Below are 14831 nucleotides of genomic sequence, written 5' to 3' on the forward strand. Positions count from 1 at the left end.
GGCCGACCAGGCTCTCCTCCAGTTACGACGACAGCGGTGGACAAACATCTGGGCAGAAGGTATGCCGACCTCTCCCTGCTTAGGGAAGAGCAGGGGCTGATACCCCAGGGAACACTCAAAAGGAGTTAGGCCTGTGGCAGGGAAGGGTGTTGTGGGCGTATTCAACCCACACCAGCTGCTGGCTCCAGGTGATGGGGTTGGCGGAGACCAGGCAGCACAGTTGTCTCCAGATGCTGGTTGGCTCACTCCGACTGGCCGTTGGACTGGGGATGGAATCTGGAGGACAGGCTTGCCGACGCCCCAATGAGGGTTCAGAGCACCTTCCAGAATCGAGACAGGAACTGAGGGCCCCAATCAGAGACCATGTTGACCGGGAGTCCATGGATCAGGAAGACGTGATGTACCATGAGCTGGGCCATCTCCTTGGCAGAGGGTAGTTTGGGGAGAGGAATGAAGTGGACGGCCTTGGAAAACGGATCCATCAGTCAGGATGGCGGTGTTGCCATCAGATGGGAGAAGACCCGTGACAAAGTCCAGGGATATGTGGGACCAGGGATGGTGAGGGACAGGCAGAGGTTGGAGACCAGCCGAAGCTTGTTGAGAAGCCTTGTTTTGTGCACACATCATGCAAGAGCCGACGAATGTGGAGACGTCAGGGACCATGGTGGGCCTCCATAAGCGTTGACGCACAAAAGCCAGGGTCCGGCAGGAGCCCGGGTGGTAGGCCAGTATGGAGGACCGCGGAGTGAACCGTGTCAGGCATGAACATCCGATTATCTGGACCCCCCCCCCCCCCGGTGTGTTCAGCTGGGAACGCTGCGCCTCCCAGATCTGTTTCCCTATACCCCACCTGAGTGCCGTCACCAGGCACGAGGTGGGAAGGATGGTCTCGGGCTCCGGGGTAATAGCCGTGGGGCTACAACAGCGAGACAGTGCATCCAGCTTGACATTCTTGGATCCCGGCCGATATGAGAGGGAGAAGTTGAACCGTGTGAACAGCAGGGCCCATCTAGCTTGCCTGGAGTTGAGGCGTTTGGCGGTGTGGAGATGCTCCAGATTTTTGTGGTGGGTCCATACGATGAACGGGTGTTCCCGCCCCCTTCCAACCAGTGCCTCCATTCCTCCAACGCCATCGTCACTGTGTGAAGCTCACGATTTCCCACATCGTAGTTTTTCTCCGTGGCGTTGAGGCGATGGGAAAAGAAGGCACAGTGATGTAGCTTTTCAGGTCCAGGGCAGAACACTGGGACAGGACCGCCCCCACTCCTACATCAGACGCATCATCCTCCACCACGAACTGACGGGAAGGGTCAGGATGAACCAGGATGGGAGCAGTGGTGAAGCGGTGTTTGAGGTCCCGGAACGCCCGGTCAGCAGCAGGGGACCACGTGAACGGAATCTTGGGAGAGGTGAATGCTGACAGGGGGGAAGCCAGCGTGCTGTAACCCCGGATGAAGCGGCGATAGTAGTTGGCGAATCCCAGAAAATGTTGCAACTGCAGCCTGGGCGAAGGCTGGGGCCAATCCACCACCTCTCTCACTTTCCCGGGATCCATCTGGACACTCCCAACAGAGATGATGTACCCCAGAAAGGGGATGGTGGAGCGATGGAACTCACTCTTCTCTGCCTTAACAAACAGCTAGTTCTCTAGGAGGCGTTGAAGAACCTGTCGGACGTGGAGCACATGTTCTTGGGGGGCGCGGGAGAAGATGAGGATGTCAATGTAAATGAAGACGAACCGGTTCAACATGTCACGGAGAACATAATTTACCAGAGCCTGGAACACAGCAGGGGTGTTGGTGAGGCCAAATGGCATGACCAAATACTCGTAGTGGCCGCTGGCCTTGTGGAAGGTGGTCTTCCACTCATCCCCCTCCTGTATCCGCACCAGGTGGTATGCGTTCCGTAGATCCAGCTTGGAAAACACGGTGGCCCCCTGGAGTGGCTCAAAGGCCGAGGAGATGAGTGGTAGCGGTTCTTCACCGTTATGCCATTGAGTCCCCGGTAGTTGATGCACGGGCGCAATGCCTTGTCCTTCTCCACAAAGAAGAATCCTGCGCCAGCAGGAGAGGACGAAGGACATATAAATCCTGCAGCTAGGGAGTCCCCAATGTAGGTGTCCATAGCCTTGGTCTCCGGTCCCGACAGCGAGTCCAGTCGTCCCCGGGGCGGAGTGGTGCTAGGAAGAAGGTCAATCCCACAGTCATATAGTCAGTGCAGTGGAAGCGAAGTGGCCTAGGCCTTGTTGAACACCTGCCAAAGGTCCTGGTACACCGCGGGAATGGCGGATAGGTCTGGGGCACCTTCGGAGCCCCCAGAACGATGTCCCGGGGCAGGTTGCGCTGACTTCAGACACTGGCCATGGCAGAATGGACTCCAGCCCATGATGGCACCAGTAGACCAGTTGGTGAGGGGATTGTGTTGCTGGAGCCAAGAGAACCCCAAAACCACGAATCTGAGGAGACATGATGAGCAGGAATTGAATAGTCTTGCTGTGATTCCCTGACACCCGTAGGTTGATGGGAGTGGTAATATGAGTGACCCGGCCTATAGAGCGCCCGTCCAGCGCTCTAACATCCATGGGAGTGGAGAGGGGCTGTTCAGCTCGGAAGCCAGAGTTAATGAGGACCCAGAGAGATTTAGACTGGTTTCCCCACAGTAGAATGTGCCTAGCTCTACCTAGTTGCATACGCTCGGGAAGCGGTGACTCAGCAGTCGTCGGCGACTCTCGGGGAAGGTCAGGAATCCTTGGGTTCTCTCGGCAACGGGATCGTCTTGGACTTCCGGGATGACTCGGAGGCAAAGTGAAATCCCGGGACGTACAAGCAAAGTCGAATTTCCTCCTGGGGCTCCTGAGAAGGTGGCGTAACCAATGAGATGGCGCTGCTAGCAGCTGGGTTACATAGGGGTTACCACCGTGGTAGGCTGCCTCCCAAACAACCCACGGAATTCCTCCAGCAAACTGTCCAATGCCCAGTCATGCCGCTCAGCCAACGTGAACAAAACGAATTGGCAGCAGACAAACAGAGAACACCGGTATAAATAAACAGGGGATAATGGAGAAGATGGGCAACACCTGGAAGGGGTGGAGACAATCACAAAAGACAGGTGAAACAGATCAGGGTGTGACATTATATTCATTTGTCATCCAAACTGGTTGCATTTCGGATGCAGTCTGGCTATTAGGTAATTTTCCATAACAAGGAACTGTATGTACTCGAGCTCCCCTCTGTATTCAAAAACGAAACTTCAGATTCCTGTTACGAGGCGTAGAGGCAGAGGAACAGACAGATGCAGCAGCGTTGGAGAAAACATCTGAAAAGTTTGTCTGAGGTTTGTGCTCTTTATACATATTTCATCTTCAGTAAGTTTTTAGAAAACTGTTATACGCTTTAAAGGCATTCATATAGGACATATCAGGGTATTACACTATAGCAGGGCTCTCCTACCCTGTTCCTGGAGAGCTACCCTCCTGTAGGTTTTCGCTCCAACCCCAGTTGTAACTGACCTGATTCAGTTTATCAACCAGCTAATTATTAAAATCAGGTGTGCTAGATTAGGGTTGGAGCGAAAATCTACAGGACAGTACCTCTCCAGGAATAGAGTTGGAGAGCCCTGCACTATAGCATATCGGATGCAGTGACATGAAAAACACTGCTTTTATTGATTTTCAGAGTGATTATCAAATTGTATGCATATACAAAATTGTTTCACCACAGTAATTTATAAAAAAAATACAACATACATTTTGTAATGAAAATAGTTTTTTTTCCAATAGAGACACCTTTTCTGTGAAATGTCTGCTTGCCAATTCACAGTAACCAGTCAAACAGGTTCATGTGTGTTGTCTGTGTGTGTTGTGTGTTCACCAGGCTAACCCATCCTGAACTCCTAAATATAGCCACTGTCTCTGGGGGTGAGAGCCGGGGAACAACACAATTAATCTTCCTCAAGTCATCAGCTCTAAGATATTAAATTGTTAGGTGGGTCGTTCTTGAATTGCGGTGGCATTTGTGTCACTCGCAACCATAAAAACCCCTAAAATTACAAATAGTTAGACCTCATACATGTTTTTTTAATTTTATGTGTCTTCTTTGGGAAGACACATTTCAGTTGAATACATTCAGCTGTACAACTGACTAGGTATCCCCCTTTCCCTTTATCAGTGATAAAACATCATGCAAGGTCTTTATACTGCAAAACTTTATTTTATAAGCAAATTGGCTTGTCCCAGTAGTGATGAGTTATCTTTGAACAAGCTTACATTCTACATCTGTGTAGAGAAACAAAGTAATCTTGTGAGATCAGGATGGTTCGTACAAGCTTGTGATGAGTAGAGTTGTAGTGACATGTTTTTGGGATTAAGAGATCTATTATTTTGAATGCTAGAAAGTTATTTCATGTATTGCATCGATCAATAAAAAAAGTTATTAAAATATATATATTTTTACAAATATGTTTCCCTTAGTTTTATGTCATTAGTATTACCACCTTAAATTACTAAGATATACAAGGACTTTGAGCATTCCCTCCAATGGCAAACTGATATCAGGGGAGGATTCTATATTAAATAAAATTATTAGTAATTATTGTAGGCAGTTTTTCACACCTTGTTGATTAATGAGTGGGGACTTCCTCCTAGGATGTAAATATCACACCCATTTTCTTGAGTAGCTAGGGCATTACCACATGTTGTATGTAAACATCACACCCATTGTTCTGATTACAGTATCGAGGCTGTGAGGAGGGGTCCTAATTTCTGTGTGCAGACATGTTGTGAAAGGTTTTGGTGGGGTGATTAAGGGGTTATTGTATTGGGGCCTATGGTGACATGGTGGGGGTTTATGTGATTGGTTAGTATTTTCTGAAGTATCTGTTCTATATCTGAGAGATACAGTAAGGTCAGGAAATTGTATTTCGTTTTTTTTAATCGCTTTGGTACTATTTTCACAAGTATGTGGTAAAATTTCACAACTCTTAGTACCAAACTCAATACAGATCATCAAAAATGACTTTTTTCAAAACGTTAAGCACATTTTCAATTGACTAATTTTACACACAAAATCAGTTACTTTTTCACCAAACCTAATCAGTGTTTCATCTAGAAATACCTTTCATATAAAGTAATTGCCTTTCACAATGCAATGCTCACAATACTTATTTATATAATTCTTGTCATTTGTTTAAATACATTTGACCATCACTTAATCCAACTGCGCTTAATGGTTAATTACTTAACCGTTTGGTAAACCTATAGATTATAAACTAGTTTGTCTACTATATGGATATTGAGAACTACATAAATAAAATGTTTAAAGTATAAACATCTAAGTTCTAGGTATGATACATGATAACCGTTATTGCTAATTGATTTCACATAGTGGTCACCATATAAAAGGGTGTGTGTGAACACTTGCAATTTCTTTCAACATGGAGCAGCATAGACATCAAGGGAGAGGAAGAAACCAAAGAGCTTGTGGACAAGGGGCCCGTCAGAGAGGCAGGCATGGGGCCCATCAGAGGGGTCAAAGAGATGGGCATAGGCCGCGTCAAAGCGGTAGGCATGGGCCCAGTCAGAGGTGGGCATCAGAGAGGGGGAGGCAGACGGCAGGGAACTGTTGTGTCTAATGAAGTCCGCGCCATCGTTGTTGACCATGTGCCGAGTGCTGTAGCACGTAAAAAAAAAACGTCCGTCCTTGGTTGCAACACTCACTGAGTTCTGAACTGCCTCTGGAAGCAACATCAGCACAATAACTTTTTGTCAGGAGCTTCATGAAATGTGTTTCCATGGCCGAGCAGCTGCACACAAGCCTAAGATCACCATGCGCAATGCCAAGCATCGGCTGGAGTGGCGTAAAGCTCACCGCCATTGTACTCTGGAACAGTGGAAACGCGTTCTCTGGGTGATGAATCATGCTTCAAATTCTGGCAGTCCGACTGACGAATCTGAGTTTGGCAGATGCCAGGAGAACACTACCTGCCGAATGCATAGTGCCACCTGTAGAGTTTGGAGGAGGAGGAATAATGGTCTGGGGCTGTTTTTCATGGTTCTAGCTAGGCCCCTTAGTTCCAGTGAAGGGAAATCTTAATGCTACAGCATACAGTTTGAGGAAGGCCCTTCCCTGTTTCAGCATGACATTGCAGCCATGCACAAAGCGAGGTGCATACAGAAATGGTTTGTTGAGGTCTGTGTGGAAGAACTTGATGGTCCTGCACAGAGCCCTGACCTCAACCCGATCAAACACTTTTGGGATGAATTGGGAGGCCTACTGCGAGCCAGGCCTATTCGCCCAACATGAGTGCCCGACTTCACTAATGCTGTTGTGGCTAAATAGAAGCAAGTCCCTGCAGAAATGTTCCAACATCTAGTGGAAAGCCTTCCCAGAAGAGTGGAGGCTGTTATAGCAGCAAAGGGGGGGACCAACTCCATATTAATAACCATGATTTTGGAATGACATGTTCAATGAGCAGGTGTCGATATAGTTTTGGTCATGTACTGTAGTGTATACTTCCATACATTTTCTTCAACTGATACCAGGGAACCTTCAGACGAGTCTTGAGGCCTGTGGGCATCCTAGAGCAAAACAACCGACATGTACATGTTATGCATGCTGTTTTCCTAAACTCTAGTTCTACATAATGTAGCTGAAAATGTATAAATGTTCTTACATTAAAATGTTTATAGAACCTCCCACCAAAATAAAACATTTGTTTAAATAAGAATGTTCATAAATAAGAATAAATATTGTATACCGCTGCATAGCTCATAATGACAAAATCTGACAAACTTGTAACGGGCCTTGTTGCAGACATTGTTACAACTTCACTAAAACCTTTAAAAAGGAGTTCATGAAACCATCTAACCATGGATGAATCTATACATATTGATTACAGAAGACTAGTGCCACACATTGATTAACTATGCACACTTTTTTTTAAACATTTGTACCATATGAGGCATTAGGAATGGTGTTCGTTCATATAGATTTTGTTGGATTTGTTGAATGTAAATAGGATAGGTCTACATTTTAAAAATGATACACTGGTTGTGTTGTAGTTTGATGCATGAGTGGTGGGGTCTGAAGATGTTGGTGATGTAGCTAGCTATTACAGCTGTAGTTTGTGAAAGTGAAGTGGTGTGTACATGAACTGTTTTGGACTTACCCCATTCTACTTTAGTATTAGATTAAAATGCTTTTAAACAACTCTGATAACTAGAGGTCGACCGATTATGATTTTAACGCCGATACCGATTATTGGAGGACCAAAAAAAAGCCGATACCAATTAAATCGGCCGATTTTAAAAAGAATAAAAATAAATAAATAAAAATAAAAAAAAATGTATATTTGTAATAATGACAATTACAACAATACTGAATGAACAATGAACACTTATTAACTTAAAAAATACATCAATAAAATCAATTTTGTCTCAAATAAATAATGAAACATGTTCAATTTGGTTTAAATAATGCAAAAACAGTGTTGGAGATTGAAAGTAAAAGTGCAATATGTGCCATGTTAAAAAGCTAACGTTTAAGTTCCTTGCTCAGAACATGAGAACATATGAAAGCTGGTGGTTCTTTTCAACATGAGTCTTCAATTATTCCCAGGTAAGGCTGGCCCTCGCTACATATTCGTCACCAGACTCACTGGCTCCAGGTCATCTATAGGTCTATGCTAGGTAAAGCTCCGCCTTATCTCAGCTCACTGGTCACGATAACAACACTCACCCATAGCACGGGCTCCAGCAGGTATATCTCACTGGTCATCCCCAAAGCCAACACCTCCTTTGGCCACCTTTCCTTCCAGTTCTCTGCTGCCAGTGACTGGAACGAATTGTAAAAATCGTTGAAGCTGTATATACATTTCCCTCTCTAACTTTACACATCAGCTATCTGAGCAACTAACCGATCGCTGCAGCTGTACATAGTCCATCAGTAAATAGCCTACCCAATCTACCTACCTCATCCCCATATTGTTTTTATTTACTTTGCTGCTCTTTTGCACACCATCATCTGCTCATCATCATCTGCTCATCTATCACGCCAGTGTTAATCTGCTAAATTGTAATTACTTTGCTACTATGGCCTATTTATTGCCTTACCTCCTCATGCCATTTGCACACACTGTATATAGACTATTTTTTTTATATTGTGTTATTGACTGTACGCTTCTTTATTCCATGTGTAACTCTGTTGTTTCTGTCACACTGCTTTGCTTTATCTTGGCCAGGTCACAGTTGTAAATGAGAACTTGTTCTCAACTAGCTTACCTGGTTAAAAAAAAAGTGAACTAAAAATAAATACGTTTTAGGTTATAGTTATTATAGGACTATTTATCTCTATACCATTTGTATTTCATATACCTTTGACTATTGGATGTTCTAATAGATACTTTAGTATTGCCAGCCTAATCTCGGGAGTTGATATGCTTGAAGCACAGCGAAGACCTGCTGGCAAATGCAGGAAAGTGTTGTTTGAATGAATGCTTATGAGCCTGCTGCTGCCTACGACCGCTCAGTCAGACTGCTCTATCAAATCATAGACTTAATTATAATATACTGCTCAAAAAAATAAAGGGAACACTTAAAACAACACAATGTAACTCCAAGTCAATCACACTTCTGTGAAATCAAACTGTCCACTTAGGAAGCAACACTGATTGACAATAAATTTCACATGCTGTTGTGCAAATGGAATAGACAACAGGTGGAAATTATAGGCAATAAGCAAGACACCCCCAATAAAGGAGTGGTTCAGCAGGTGGTGACCACAGACCACTTCTCAGTTCCTATGCTTCCTGGCTGATGTTTTGGTCACTTTTGAATGCTGGCGGTGCTTTCACTCTAGTGGTAGCATGAGATGGCGTCTACAACCCACACAAGTGGCTCAGGTAGTGCATCTCATCCAGGATGGCACATCAATGCGAGCTGTGGCAAGAAGGTTTGCTGTGTCTGTCAGCGTAGTGTCCAGAGCATGGAGGTGCTACCAGGAGACAGGCCAGGACATCAGGAGACGTGGAGGAGGCCGTAGGAGGGCAACAACCCAGCAGCAGGACCGCTACCTCCGCCTTTGTGCAAGGAGGAGCAGGAGGAGCACTGCCAGAGCCCTGCAAAATGACCTCCAGCAGGCCACAAATGTGCATGTGTCTGCTCAAACGGTCAGAAACAGACTCCATGAGGGTGGTATGAGGGCCCGACGTCCACAGGTGGGGGTTGTGCTTACAGCCCAACACCGTGCGGGACGTTTGGCATTTGTCAGAGAACACCAAGATTGGCAAATTCGCCACTGGTGCCCTGTGCTCTTCACAGATGAAAGCAGGTTCACACTGAGCACGTGACAGATGTGACAGAGTCTGGAGACGCCGTGGAGAACGTTCTGCTGCCTGCAACATCCTCCAGCATGACCGGTTTGGCGGTGGGTCAGTCATGGTGTGGGGTGGCATTTCTTTGGGGGGCTGCACAGCCCTCCATGTGCTCGCCAGAGGTAGCCTGACTGCCATTTGGTACCGAGATGAGATCCTCAGACCCCTTGTGAGACCATATGCTGGTGCAGTTGGCCCTGGGTTCCTCCTAATGCAAGACAATGCTAGACCTCATGTGGCTGGAGTGTGTCAGCAGTTCCTGCAAGAGGAAGGCATTGATGCTATGGACTGGCCCGCCCGTTCCCCAGACCTGAATCCAACTGAGCACATCTGGGACATCATGTCTCGCTCCATCCACCAACGCCACGTTGCACCACAGACTGTCCAGGAGTTGGCGGATGCTTTAGTCCAGGTCTGGGAGGAGATCCCTCAGGAGACCATCCACCACCTCATCAGGAGCATGCCCAGGCATTGTAGGGAGGTCATACAGGCACGTGGAGGCCACACACACTACTGAGCCTCATTTTGACTTGTTTTAAGGACATTACATCAAAGTTGGATCAGCCTGTTTTTCCACTTTCATTTTGAGTGTGACTCCAAATCCAGACCTCCATGGGTTGATAAATTGGATTTCCATTGATTATTTTTGTGTGATTTTGTTCTCAGCACATTCAACTATGTAAAGAAAAAAGTATTTAATAAGATTATTTCTTTCATTCAGATCTAGGATGTGTTGTTTAAGTGTTCCCTTTATTTGTTTGAGCAGTGTATAATAACACAGAAATACAAGCCTTAGGTCATTAATATGGTCAAATCTGGAAACTATAATTTCGAGTTTATTCTTTGTGAAATACGGAACCGTTCTGTATTTTATCTGGCATCCATAAGTCTAAATATTGCTGTTACATTGCACAACCTTCAATGTTATGTCATAATTATGTAAAATTCTGGCAAATTAGTTCGTAACAATCAGGCGGCCCAAACTGTTGCATATACCCTGACTCTGCGTGCAATGAACGCAAGAGAAGTGACACAATTTCCCTAGTTAATATTGCCTGCTAACATGAATTTCCTTTAACTAAATATGCAGGTTTAGAAATATATACTTCTGTGTATTGATTTTAAGAAAGGCATTGATGTTTATGGTTAGGTACAATCGTACAACGATTGTGCTTTTATCGCAAATGTGCCTTTGTTAAATCATCCCCCGTTTGGCGAAGTTGGCTGTCTTTGTTAGGAAGAAATGGTCTTCACAGTTTGCAATGAGCCAGGTGGCCCAAACTGCTGCATATACCCTGACTCTGTTGCACAGAACGCAAGAGAAGTGACACAATTTCCCTAGTTAAAAGAAACTCGTGTTAGCAGGCAATATTAACTAAATATGCAGGTTTAAAAATATCTACTTGTGTATTGATTCTAAGAAAGGCGTTGATGTTTAGGTACATTGGTGCAACGACAGTGCTTTTTCGTGAATGCACTTGTTAAATCACCCGTTTGGCGAAGTAGGCTGTGATTCAATGATAAATTAACAGGCACCGCATCGATTATATGCAACGCAGGACAAGCTAGATAAACTAGTAATATCAACCATGTGTAGTTAACTAGTGATATGTTATTAAGATTGATTGTTTTATAAGATACGTTTAATGCTAGCTAGCACCTTACCTTGGCTTCTTGCTGCACTTGTATAACAGGTAGTAAGCCCGCAACGCAGTCTCCTCGTGGAGTGCAATGTAATCGGCCATAATCGGTGCCCAAAAATGCCGATTATCGATTGTTATGAAAACTTGAAAAATCGGCCCTAATTAAATCGGTCATTCCGATTAATCGGTCGAACTCTACTAATAACATTAGAAAACATGTCTACAACTCACAAGTACTATTTTACAATCACATTAACTCGAGAGACAAGTACAGTATCGGAACCAATTCTCAATATTCACCTGAGTGGGATTCTAAAAAAGAAGAGCAAACTTTTGACATGTACTTTACTTATGCTACTTTCATATAGTATTATTCAGTGTCAGTGTATGCAGCATTAGATACTGTGGTGATGTGTTGTATTGCTTACCTTTTCCACATGCGAATAGTCCTTAACACTTGTGGGAATTGGCCCATATGGATATGGCTAAACTAAAATGTTTCTTATAGAACAAATAGAAAATGCATAAGCATGGTCACAATTCAGATATAGTAGTGCCGTTGAAGAACAAGAGCATGCATACTTGTTATGTTGTTAGGAATACAACCCTGCATCCCCAACCATCACACAATTCTTGTTTTTTTACACAATCCAAAAACGCTAACAAAGCTGAGCCTCAGCTACAATAACGTTGGGAGGTCAGAGATGAAGAAGTCGTTTGCTGCTGGACAGAGCTGTCCACTTTGGGAACTAGACTTCAGCTTCAATGATTTGAAGGAATCTGGAGTGTGGTTCCTCAATGGACTTCTGGGTCAACAATGTAGGCTAGAGAAACTAGCGTGAGTGGAAATGTTTGCTCATCATCATCATCATCCTGACTTCATATTTTCGGATTTTGCGACCACATCTCTGACTAGCGGTGAACGTAATGCATTTTGTTTGCTTTGAAACATGTAAATAAATCATCCTCAGTATCGCTCCATCTTCCTAATAGATTGTCTGGCTGTAATCTGACACATGAATCCCTAGAAACTCTGGGCTCAGCTCTCCAGTCACCATCTGATTGAGCTGGACCTCAGCGACAACAACCTGAGGTGACTGAGATTCAATTGCTGGGAAATGGCCTGAGAAGTCCACATTGCAAACTAGCCAACCTAGGGTAATGCCGTTACAGTTTATTCAACAATTCCAGTAGTAATATTGCCATTTGTGGAGTTTATCAATAGTATGGGTGAACTAGCAGTACATGTTTTGAATAAACATGCAACACCTCACTAACATTTATGCAAGGGTACCATTATACTAAATAAACTAATTACTACAGATTGGCTGGCTGTTACCTTTCATATGGATGTCGTGAAACTCTGGTATCAGCATTCATGCCTCAAAACGCATGCCTGAAAGAGCTAGACATCAGCTACAACAACCTTGGGGACTGTGGAGTGAAACTGCTCTGTGCTGGACTGACGAGTCGACTCTGTCATATAGAGATACTGCAATGAGTATTATTGTGTACCATACAGACAAGGCAAAATGTTCCATGAAGGCAAAAAAATCCATTTAGAAACATTTTTGTAGTGTCAATTTTATAATAAGTAATTGTTGCCTCAGCTTGCAATGCCTCACTTTATAGCATTTCTGGGCCTGTGCAGGTTGGATATAACCTTTATATTCTACCTCGTCTCTTTCTCTTAGTCTGAGGGAGTGGAATATGACAGGTGTATGCTGTTCAGATTTGGCCACAGTTTTGTGTTCATCCAACTCAAAGCTGAAAGAACTGGAACTACGAGAGAATAACCTGCAAAACTCAGGAGTTGCACTTCTCTCTGCTGTGCTCAGAGACATACATTGTGAAGTACAGAGATTGGGGTAAAAGCAGCTTTGCGGTGTATCATTTTAGTAATGATAGATACTGATTAAGCAAAATGGCAGGGTGGAACTGTACTGCATTATTATTTTAAAAAATGTACCTCAATTTTGTGATATCCAATTGGTAGGTACAGTCTTGTCCCATTGCTGCAACTCCCGTACGGGTCGATAGCCATGCGCCCTCCGAAACACGACACTGCCAAGCTGCACTGCTTCTTAACCCGGAAGCCAGCTGCACCAATGTGTTGAAGGAAACACCGTACAGCTGGCGACCGATGTCAGCGTGCATGTGCCCAGCCCGCCACAAGGAGTCGCTAGAGCGCGATGGGACAAGGACATCCCGGCCGGCCAAACTCTCCCCTCACCCAGAACTCCCCTAATGCGCAAATTGTGCATTTAAAACTCCCTGGACATACAAAAGAAAATCCCCCCCTCGATGGATTTGCTGTTAAAAAAAAAGTTTAGAATGCGAAGTCGCGCCCTTCTCTTTTGTTTAATCCGCTTTCTGTGAATCTGACATTTCTCTAAAGGGAAATGTTTTTCAAGACATATCAGATGCTAGGAAGGGGACAAGTTCTTGATTTTTGTCTCTTTGTGATTCTACAGCCAGACAACCTGCAGAGGAAGGCTGTATTTATCTGGCTTCCGCTCTGAGATCCAACCCTTCACACCTGAGAGCTGGACCGGAGTTACAATCACCCAGGCGACTCTGGAGTGAAGCGGCTCTCTGCTGTACTGGAAGATCCACACAGCATGCTGAAGAAACTCAGGTAAACTCAAAAGAAAGAACAAAACCTTGATACTGAAGAAAATCTTTTTACCATCTCAGGGTTTCTGCACTTCTGTACCAAACTATATTGACTGAATCTGAATCACTGACTGGGCCTTCGATTTTCTCCACAGAGTGGATCACGGTGGGGAATGCAGGGCCAAAGCAGGGCTGAGAAAATAAAAGTCTGTGCTAGATAGGAATTACAATTAAAATGTGGGCTACAAGTAGTCAAACAAAACATTTTACACATGTTAACATTAACGTGAGAGAATTTGTACACTCTTGTATAAAGTAATACACTGGTTCAGTTGTGTTCCGTTTACCCAAACACAAAGCCTGACACCAGCCATTTTTCTTATTACCCTCAAACTTGTCAGTAGATGCCGTTCTGCTCAGTCTGGACCAAAACAGAGCGCACCCACACCTGCCACTCTCAAAGGGGAACCGAGAGGTGAGGCGAAACGTAGAGAACCAGCAACCTCTTGATCACCCAGATAGGTGACAGTGTTGAATTCTGTCACCAACCTCTGGGCAAAGAGTATCTGACTTCACGCTGTTACTAGCCACATATAAAATAATCAATAGGAAAGGCGAGGGCTTGGAAAGCATGCCTTTACCTTGAAGGCCATCACTTCTGTCACAATGGGAGGATCATTAAATTAGCCACTCCACTTCCTCAAAAATAATTGGGGTGTGTCTGGATTGGCCGGCTGGCACTCTAGCCTTCTACAGTGTCGCCAGTGACAGTGACCCACCTGTATACATTCCACACCACGTTTACCGAGCCCCTCCATCCCGTGTTTGGAGTTTATATGGGCTCAAAGCTGACACTTTGCCAGTTAGACTAGAGAGTCAATCAGCATATATTCAGTGCATACAGAGTAGTACATTACATATGAGATGTGATAGTAAAATGTGTGTCTACTGTAGTCCATCTGCTGCATTGCATTGTACTAGTTGTGTATATAAAAGTTACTGCTGACCTCACAATCTATTGGAAGTGTTAGGTTCTAAATCTCAGAGTAAACTCAGACACTATGAAAGCTTAAACCAAGTTTATTCTTCCCAGAGGATCAATACAGCTTCATTAGACAATGACATTTCACACAAGCACTGATATTTAGCCCTTTCTCCTATGCAGTCTTTTCCTACACATCTGAACAGCCAATGCATCTCTGTTGC

General features: G+C 44.5%; 1 long non-coding RNA gene across 2 annotated transcripts; it reads left to right on the top strand.

The window, feature by feature from the left end:
- Positions 1 to 3117: 3117 nt before the first annotated feature.
- Positions 3118 to 13952, top strand: LOC106569893 (uncharacterized). 2 transcript variants are annotated; one of them, XR_006758900.1, is made up of 5 exons: positions 3118 to 3333; positions 12003 to 12167; positions 12704 to 12877; positions 13484 to 13647; positions 13781 to 13952. It is a non-coding gene; the product is annotated as an uncharacterized lncRNA (long non-coding RNA). The 2 variants fall into 2 exon arrangements; XR_001320576.2 differs by lacking the exon at positions 12704 to 12877.
- The last annotated feature ends 879 nt before the right edge of the window (positions 13953 to 14831 follow it).

This window comes from Salmo salar, chromosome ssa14 (assembly GCF_905237065.1).
Source record: "Salmo salar chromosome ssa14, Ssal_v3.1, whole genome shotgun sequence".
Classification (NCBI taxonomy): domain Eukaryota; kingdom Metazoa; phylum Chordata; class Actinopteri; order Salmoniformes; family Salmonidae; genus Salmo; species Salmo salar.